The sequence below is a fragment of the Prunus avium genome, chromosome 1 (genome assembly GCF_965620075.1).
Source record: "Prunus avium chromosome 1, drPruAviu1.hap1.1, whole genome shotgun sequence".
Taxonomy (NCBI): domain Eukaryota; kingdom Viridiplantae; phylum Streptophyta; class Magnoliopsida; order Rosales; family Rosaceae; genus Prunus; species Prunus avium.
In genome coordinates, this window is record NC_142284.1 from 29,509,329 (window position 1) to 29,519,765 (window position 10,437).

General features: G+C 40.7%; 1 non-coding gene across 1 annotated transcript; it reads right to left on the reverse strand.

The window, feature by feature from the left end:
- Positions 1 to 6,470: 6,470 nt before the first annotated feature.
- On the reverse strand, positions 6,471 to 6,577 carry LOC148297683 (small nucleolar RNA R71). The gene has a single exon (XR_015833291.1). It is a non-coding gene; the product is annotated as a small nucleolar RNA R71 (small nucleolar RNA).
- Positions 6,578 to 10,437: the final 3,860 nt, after the last annotated feature.

Sequence of the window (10,437 nt, forward strand, 5' to 3'; positions counted from 1 at the left end):
CCCACCATATTGTGATGTTGCCCAAGTTTTGGGCTTGATCTGAAATCAAGAGGTGTGAGAAATTGGACAATTCAAGTTCAACGGCAGTTCGTTCCTAACTGGTGTGTTTGGTGTATTCCATACGTCTAGCGATTGGATTTCTATCAAAACTCACCAAATGAATACTCCCACCATATTATGATGTTACCCAATTTTGGGCTCGATCCGAAATCCATAGGTGTTCCAAATTGGACAATTCAAGTTCAACGGCAGTTCGTTCCTAATTGGAGTGGTTAGTTTATTCCATACTTCTAGCGATTGGATTTCACTCAAAACTCACCAAATGACTCCTCCCACCATATTATCTTGTTGCCCAAGTTTTGGGCTCGAACCGAAATCAATAGGTGTTCCAAATTGGACAATTCAAGTTCAACGTCTGTTCGTTCCTAATTGGAGTGGTTGGTGAATTCCATACTTCTATCGATTGGATTTCACTCAAAACTCACGAAATGACTCCTCCCAACATATTATGATGTTGGCCAAGTTTTGGGCTCGATCCGAAATTCATAGGTGTTCCACATTGGACAATTCAAGTTCAACGGCAGTTCGTTCCTAATTGGAGTGGTTAGTTTATTCCATACTTCTAGCGATTGGATTTCACTCAAAACGAACCAAATGACTCCTCCCACCACATTATCATGTTGCCCAAGTTTTGGGCTCGATCCGAAATCAATAGGTGTTCAAAATTGCACAATTCAAGTTCAATGGCAGTTCGTTCATAATTGGAGTGGTTGGTGTATTCCATACTTCTAGCAATTGGATTTCACTCAAAACTCACCAAATGACTCCTCCCACCATATTATGATGTTGCCCAAGTTTTGGGCTCGATCCGAAATCAATAGGTGTTCCAAATTGGGCAATTCAAGTTCAATCGCAGTTCGTTCCTAATTGGAGTGGTTGGTGTATTCCATAGTTCTTGCGATTGGATTTCACTCAAAAATCACCAAATGACTCCTCCCACCATCTTATCTTGTTGCCCAAGTTTTGGGCTCGATCTGAATTCAGTAGGTGTGAGAAATTGGACAATACAAGTTCAATGGCAGTTCGTTCGTAATTGGAGTGGTTGGTGTATTCCATACTTCTAGCGATTGGATTTCACTCAAAACACACCAAATGACTCCTCCCACCATATTATGATGTTGCCCAAGTTTTGGGCTCGATCCGAAGTCAATAGGTGTTCCAAATTGGGCAATTCAAGTTCAACCTCAGTTCGTTCCTAACTGGAGTGGTTGGTGTATTCCATACTTCTAGCAATTGGATTTCACTCAAAACTCACCAAATGACTCCTCCCACCATATTATCATGTTGCCCAAGTTTTGGGCTCGATCCGAAATCAGAAGGTGTGAGAAATTGGACAATTCAAGTTCAATGGCAGTTCGTTCATAATTGGAGTGGTTGGTGTATTCCATACTTCTAGCAATTGGATTTCACTCAAAACTCACCAAATGACTCCTCCCACCATATTATCATGTTGCCCAAGTTTTGGGCTCGATCCCAAATCAATAGGTGTGAGAAATTGGACAATTCAAGTTCAACGGCAGTTCGTTCCTAATTGGAGTGGTTGGTGTATTCCATACTTCTAGCGATTGGATTTCACTCAAAACTCACCAAATTACTCCTCCCACCATATTATGATGTTCCCCAAGTTTTGGGCTCGATCCGAAATCAATAGGTGTGAGAAATTGGACAATTCAAGTTCAACGGCAGTTCGTTCCTAATTGGAGTGGTTGGTGTATTCCATACTTCTAGCGATTGGATTTCACTCAAAACGCACCAAATGACTCCTCCCACCATATTATGATGTTGCCCAAGTTTTGGGCTCGATCCGAAATCAATAGGTGTGAGAAATTGGACAATTCAAGTTCAACGGCAGTTCGTTCCTAATTGGAGTGGTTGGTGTATTCCATACTTCTAGCGATTGGATTTCTCTCAAAACTCATCAAATGACTCCTCCCACCATATTATGATGTTGCCCAAGTTTTGGGCTCGATCCGAAATCAATAGGTGTTCAAAATTGCACAATTCAAGTTCAACGGCAGTTCGTTCCTAATTGGAGTGGTTGGTGAATTCCATACTTCTAGCGATTGGATTTCACTAAAAACTCACCAAATGACTCCTCCCACCATATTATGACATTGCCCAAGTTTTGGGCTCGATCCGAAATCAATAGGTGTTCCAAATTGGACAATTCAAGTTCAACGGCAGTTCGCTCCTAATTGGAGTGGTTGGTGTATTCCATACTTCTTGCGATTGGATTTCTCTCAAAACTCACCAAATGACTCCTCCCACAATATTATGATGTTGCCCAAGTTTTGGGCTCGATCCGAAATCAATAGGTGTTCCAAATTGGACAATTCAAGTTCAACGGCAGTTCGTTCCTAATTGGAGTGGTTGGTGTATTCCATAGTTCTAGCGATTGGATTTCACTCAAAACTCACCAAATGACTCCTCCCAACATATTATGATGTTGCCCAAGTTTTGGGCTCGATCCGAAATCAATAGGTGTTCCAAATTGGACAATTCAAGTTGAACGGCAGTTCGTTCCTAATTGGAGTGGTTGGTGTATTCCATACTTCTAGCGATTGGATTTCACTCAAAACTCACCAAATTACTCCTCCCACCATATTATGATGTTGCCCAAGTTTTGGGCTTGATCCGAAATCAATAGGTGTGAGAAATTGGACAATTCAAGTTCAACGGCAGTTCGTTCCTAATTGGAGTGGTTGGTGTATTCCATACTTCTAGCGATTGGATTTCACTAAAAACTCACCAAATGACTCCTCCCACCATATTATGACATTGCCCAAGTTTTGGGCTCGATCCGAAATCAATAGGTGTTCCAAATTGGACAATTCAAGTTCAACGGCAGTTCGCTCCTAATTGGAGTGGTTGGTGTATTCCATACTTCTTGCGATTGGATTTCTCTCAAAACTCACCAAATGACTCCTCCCACAATATTATGATGTTGCCCAAGTTTTGGGCTCGATCCGAAATCAATAGGTGTTCCAAATTGGACAATTCAAGTTCAACGGCAGTTCGTTCCTAATTGGAGTGGTTGGTGTATTCCATAGTTCTAGCAATTGGATTTCACTCAAAACTCACCAAATGACTCCTCCCAACATATTATGATGTTGCCCAAGTTTTGGGCTCGATCCGAAATCAATAGGTGTTCCAAATTGGACAATTCAAGTTGAACGGCAGTTCGTTCCTAATTGGAGTGGTTGGTGTATTCCATACTTCTAGCGATTGGATTTCACTCAAAACTCACCAAATTACTCCTCCCACCATATTATGATGTTGCCCAAGTTTTGGGCTTGATCCGAAATCAATAGGTGTGAGAAATTGGACAATTCAAGTTCAACGGCAGTTCGTTCCTAATTGGAGTGGTTGGTGTATTCCATACTTCTAGCAATTGAATTTCACTCAAAACGCACCAAATGACTCCTCCCACCATATTATGATGTTGCCCAAGTTTTGGGCTCGATCCGAAACCAATAGGTGTGAGAAATTGGACAATTCAAGTTCAACGGCAGTTCGTTCCTAATTGGAGTGGTTGGTGTATTCCGTACTTCAAGCGTTTGGATTTCACTCAAAACTCACCAAATGACTCCTCCCCCCATATTATGTTGTTGCCCAAGTCTTGGGCTCGATCCGAAATCAATAGGTGTTCCAAATTGGACAATTCAAGTTCAACGGCAGTTCGTTCCTAATTGGAGTGGTTGGTGTATTCCATACTTCTAGCGATTGGATTTCACTCAAAACTCCCAAATGACTCCCCCCACCATATTATGATGTTGCCCAAGTTTTGGGCTCGATCCGAAATCAATAGGTGTGAGAAATTGGACAATTCAAGTTCAACGGCAGTTCGTTCCTAATTGGAGTGGTTGGTGTATTCCATACTTCTAGCAATTGGATTTCACTCAAAACTCACCAAATGACTCCTCCCACCATATTATGATTTTGCCCAAGTTTTGGGCTCGATCCGAAATCAATAGGTGTTCCAAATTGGACAATTCAAGTTCAACGGCAGTTCGTTCCTAATTGGAGTGGTTGGTGATAAGTTCATAATTTTACACATTTGCATGCCTTCGTTACTTAGTAATTTTGTTTAGTTTCTCTTTATTTCAAGTCACTTACCTATGTTTGTGTGTTCTATAGGTTGAAGGCAGCAAGAGATTGCTTTTGAAGCAAAATGGTGCAAAACGTGCAAAAACTGGATATTGAGTTAGAAGTTCATTTCGGACTTATCTTCTTCATCCGAGCTTGGATTGGGCCAATACTTGTGTGGTTGGATCAGAGACATTCTGAAATTCAAAATGGATATCTTAAAGTCATATTTGGATTCAGCCAAACCCAATCCGTGAGCCCATCAAAATACACATCATGCTGACATGAGGATGAGCTGATGGATGCTTGGTCATGGTGAGCTAGGCATGAGCTATTGGTTTCTGGATGGATGCTTGATCATGCTGACATGAAGATGACCTATGGCTGCTGGTGGGATTTATTAGTGCAGCAACCAATTCTGATTATCTAAATACAAGTGTTGTATGCATTAGTCATATTCAATTCAGAATTCCCCTTTCCTTCTCCCTATAAATACCACTTCCATTCCACATCCCAGACACAATTCACTTCATCCATTACTTCCATACACACATTCAGATTCACCACAAAGAGAGAGAGAGAGCTAGCTGCAAAGGAGGGAGAGCTGGGAGCTGTCCTGGAAACTACCTTGCTGCCACCAGCTAGTTCTTCTATTCTCTTTATTCTACCTATGTATTTCTTATCTTCTGTATTCATAATTATGTTTAACTAATCCATTTTGTTAGGGCTTAGGATGAAGCCCTAGTCATGAATATTCAATGTTATGGATGATTTCATAGTTAATTGATTTCCTTGCTTTCATTATCAAGTTGTTAATCTCCAGCTTATTATGTGCTTGATGTATGTTTTCTTGGAGTAGCTAACTAGGATTTTATGCATCTAGCACAGGTTGGGAAGGGGTTTAGATTCACCAATTCTACTCTCCTTTCACAAGCAACACATGAATGGCCTAAGAATCATTCAAGGGGTTAATAACCATAGGTTGACTAGGACAGATACCATGTTCTAGGACTTGTGTGATTATCATATTCTCAAGGAACTTAATGACTCTTATATGCTTTATTCTAAGTAGATACCATGCTTAGGTTGCATATTAGAGATCACGTGTTGTGTAGATACCATGCACAATTACATGCCTTAGGAGAATCATGCATCCTGCACCTAGATACCATAGGCTTGTATGCGATAATCTATTGTTAATGAAGCTTGAGTCAATTTCTATGCATTCATAACTTGGATAGGAAGACTAGTGGTAGATTCCAAGGCTCTAACACTTCTCAATCATTGTTTCACAACTTGTTCATTGCTGCCATTGTTTACTTCCAGCACTTCCATTTCATTCTCTTGTTTTCATTTAAACAACAAAAACCCCCCATTCGAGTGCGTGTGTGGTGCTAGGATTCTGTCCTAGACCTTGCCAATTGTTAGTTAGTTTGTTTCTTTGTTTTCAGTTTTTCCATCATTCTAAGTAGTTTAACTTGCAACCAAGTTACCATTCTCCGTGGGATCGACCTCGTATTTCATAAGCTATACTATAAATGGTTCGTGCACTTGCGAGAATTGAAGTTTCTATTTTTAATAACTCATTTTAGTTGTTAGGAATAGGCTCAACAAGTTTTTGGCGCCGTTGCCGGGGAACCGGTAACGATGGTGCTATAGTTAGATTACTTTGAGTGTTTTTGTTTTTGTTTTCGTTGGTTTTTATTTCTGTATTCTGTTTTTCTTTTTAGTTGTTATCTCCATTTGAAGGCACTAATTGGTTTCTTGTGTGTGCATATATGTCCGAATCTGATTCTGAGCCAATTTCACCAGGAACTTTTGCTGTACGTGTTGGTTTGAGGAGGAATTATAGTTCTTTAAGTGCTGAATCTGAGAGCTACGAATCTGAAGGTTCAAGCAAGATGGCAGAGATTCCAAACAACAACAATAATGATGAAGGAGGTGGTGCGCTTGTTGTCCAACCTAGGAAACCCCTGCGTGAATTTTCCATCCCCAAAGTCACTGATCAACCTTCGTGCATCGTCTATCCTCAACTCACAATTGACAGGTTTGAGCTTAGAAGTGGTATGATTCATCTTCTTCCAACTTATTATGGTAATACCACTGAGGATCCTTACATGCATGTTAAGCAATTCTTTGAAATATGTGCTACAATCAAAATTCAAGGACTTGATGATGAGCAGATTAAGATGAGGCTATTCCCATTCAGTTTAAAAGATAAGGCTAAGTCATGGTTATACTCTTTGCCTAATGCTTCAATTCGTACTTGGGATGAGCTTTCTAATAAGTTTTTGCAGAAATTCTTTCCAGCTCAAAAGACTAACAAGATTAGAAAGGAAATTCTTGGTTTCACACAAAGAGAAGGAGAAGCTTTTCATGAATGCTGGGAGAGGTACAAGGAGATGATGAGTTCTTGCCCACACCACAATATAGAGAGTTGGATGCAAATGCAATCTTTCTATGAAGGTTTGCTTGATTCCGAAAGGATGATGGTAGATGCAACAAGTGGAGAAGGACTGATGAACAAAACAGCAGATGAGGCTTTTACTCTCTTTGAATCTTTGAGTACCAACTCTCAACAATGGAGCTACAATAAAGGAAGAGGAGCTCCTATGAAAGCTGTGGTCTCTGAGGTAAGTACTAATAATGAGATTAATGCAAAACTTGATGTTATGTGTTCTTTGCTTCAACAGGCAGTGACTGGCCCTCTAGGAAGCAAAGAGGAAGTTCAAGACCAATCTTTTGCAAAGCACATGCTAGAGCAAGCAAATGCCCTTCAAGGAAGGAATCCTCAGAATGATCCTTACTCAAACACATACAATCCGGGGTGGAGAAATCATCCTAATTTCAGGTGGAGCAATAATTCAAATGTGCAACAATCTCAAGGACCTCCCCCAGGATTTCAAATACAACAAAGGCAATTCCAGCAAGCTCCCCAACAAGTACAAGAGCAAAGGGGTGATCAAATGGGAGAATTGCAAGACATGTTCAAGAAGTTCATGGGGCAACAGATGCAAACCAATCAGAATCTTCAAAATGCAGTGAACAAACTAGAAGTGCAAGTTGGGCAGATTGCATCCTCCATGAGCAATAGAGCATCCGGAACTTTTCCAAGCCAAACGGAGGTGAATCCAAGGCATCATGAGCAAGTTAAAGCAGTGCACATCTTGAGAAGTGGTAAACAAGTTGATAATAAGGTTGGAGATGCCAATGAAGAGCAAGAAGATGGAGAAAACGTGGAGATCATTCAGCCACCACAAGGGCAGCCCACAGGTTCCACCAAACAGCCCCTCAATTCTCTTGGAAAGAGCACAGGCCCTAAGGTATCATCTAATGCTAATCAAGTTCCAATTTCATCTAATGCTTTTAGGCCTATTGCACCCTTTCCCAGCAGGTTATCAAAGTCAAAGAAAGATCAAGGCTTGGATGAGATAATGGAAATATTCAAGAAAGTGCAAATCAACATCCCATTGCTCAATGCCATTGCTCAGATTCCAAAATATGCAAAATTTTTGAAGGATCTATGCACTAACAAGAGGAGATTCAAAGAGCATGAACAGGTTGCATTAAGTGAAGAGGTTAGTGCAGTCTTACAAAGAAAGCTACCTCCAAAGCTAAAGGATCCAGGTTCATTTTCTATACCTTGTATAGTTGGTGATTTTAAGTTTCAAAAAGCTTTGCTTGATCTTGGTGCATCCATTAACCTTATGCCATATCATGTTTATGAGAAACTTAACCTTGGTGAGTTGCAAGCCACATCTGTGAGCATTCAATTGGCAGATAGAACTATCAGGTACCCTAGGGGCATTCTAGAAGATGTTTTGGTGAAAGTAGAAGAGCTGATTTTGCCAGCTGATTTCTTGGTGTTGGAAATGGAAGAAGCACCAATTCATGACAATCAGTTACCACTCATTCTTGGTCGTCCATTCATGGCAACTGCCGGTGCAATTATTGATGTGAAGAAGGGTACATTGACTATGAACGTGTTTGATGAGACAATAGCATTCAAAGTGTTTGAAGCCTCCAAGTTTCCAAGTGATGAGCATGAAGTTTTCCAGCTTGATGCAATTGATAATATGGTGAAAGAAGCACTGCCAATGAGTTATTTGGAGCCTATTGAAGCATGCATCACACAAAGCATAAGGAAAGAAGAAGTGGACAGATTAGAGGCTGTGATCTCTCCTTTACTTCTTGAGCTTGTTTGCAGCATGGATAGCTACATAGAAGTGGGAAAGAGGTATGCAAACCAATTTGAATCTTTACCCGCACCTACTAATAAGGTTTTACCTTCTATTGTGCAGGCACCGGAGTTGGAATTAAAGCAATTGCCAACACACCTTAAATATGCTTATTTAGGTGAGAGTGAGACTCTACCTGTTATCATTGCCTCACACCTCGAACCAAATGATGAGAAGAAGCTTTTGAGGGTTCTAAAAGAGCACAAAACTGCGATTGGATGGAGCATTGCAGATATCAAAGGCATAAGCCCAACATCGTGCATGCATAGGATACTATTGGAGGACAATGCAGTGCCTAAGAGGGATGCCCAAAGACGTCTCAATCCAAACATGAAGGAGGTGGTAAGGAAAGAAGTAATGAAGCTTTTAGATGTTGGTATTATTTACCCTATTTCTGACAGTAAATGGGTGAGCCCAATACAAGTTGTCCCCAAGAAATCAGGTATCACAGTGGTGAAGAATGAAGCAAACGAGCTTGTACCAACACGGATGACCACGGGCTGGAGAGTTTGCATTGATTATAGGAAGCTCAACACAGCAACAAGCAAGGATCACTTCCCTCTTCCATTTATTGATCAAATGCTTGAGAGATTGGCTGGCCATAGCCACTATTGCTTCCTTGATGGATATTCAGGTTACAACCAAATCGCCATAGCCCCAGAAGATCAAGAGAAGACAACCTTCACATGTCCCTTTGGTACTTTTGCTTATAGGAGGATGCCCTTTGGTCTTTGCAACGCCCCAGCCACTTTCCAAAGGTGCATGATGAGCATTTTCTCCGACATGGTAGAAAGGTTTATTGAGGTATTCATGGATGACTTCTCTGTCTTTGGTGATTCTTTTGATCAATGTTTGCATAACTTATCTAAGGTGTTGGCTAGATGTGAACAAAATAACCTTGTGCTTAATTGGGAAAAATGTCATTTTATGGTTAACCAAGGCATAGTTCTTGGTCATGTCATCTCTAGTAATGGAATTGAGGTAGATAAAGCTAAGATTGATTTGATTGCTTCTATGCCCTCACCTACTTCTGTCAAAGAAGTACGTTCTTTCCTTGGCCATGCAGGTTTCTATAGGCGTTTCATTAAAGATTTTTCTAAGATTGCAAGGCCTTTGTGCAATCTCCTTGCCAAGGACATGGATTTTGTGTTTGATCAAAACTGTGAGAATGCTTTCAATGCTTTGAAAATGATGCTCACAACTGCCCCAATCATTATGCCACCGGATTGGAGCTTGCCTTTTGAACTGATGTGTGACGCCTCAGATTATGCTGTTGGAGCTGTTTTGGGGCAGCGAGTTGATAAGAAGCCACATGCCATCTACTATGCTAGTAGAACCCTCAACGATGCCCAACTCAACTATTCCACCACAGAGAAGGAGTTATTAGCTGTCATATTTGCTTTAGAGAAGTTCAGATCTTATTTGATTACTAACAAGGTCATTGTTTACACTGATCATGCAGCATTGAAATACTTGTTAGCTAAAAAGGATGCCAAGCCACGCCTCATTAGATGGATCCTCTTGTTGCAAGAGTTTGACTTGGAGATAAAAGATAAGAAAGGAAGTGAGAATGTGGTGGCTGATCACTTGAGTAGATTGGTGCATGTATCTAATGAAGAGGAGGATTCACTGCCATTGCGTGAAAGCTTCCCTGATGAGCAACTCTTCTCTATTTGTGCTTTGAATTCTCTTAATCCATTGCCTTGGTTTGCTGATATTGTTAACTACTTATGCACTAACGAACTCCCTACAGGGTTATCTACATTCCAACGTGACAAGCTTAGGAAACAAGCAAGATACTACTTTTGGGATGATCCATACCTATTCAAGCATTGTCCGGACCAAGTAATTCGAAGGTGTGTGCCTGAAGGTGATTTTAAGAGCATTCTAGAGTTTTGTCACTCCCATGCATGCGGAGGCCATTTTGGAGCAAAGAAGACTGCCAACAAAGTGCTACAATCAGGTTTCTTTTGGCCTACCCTTTTTAAGGATGCTTATACATTTTGTGCTTCATGTGATAGATGCCAACGGATGGGTAATTTGCATGCTAGAA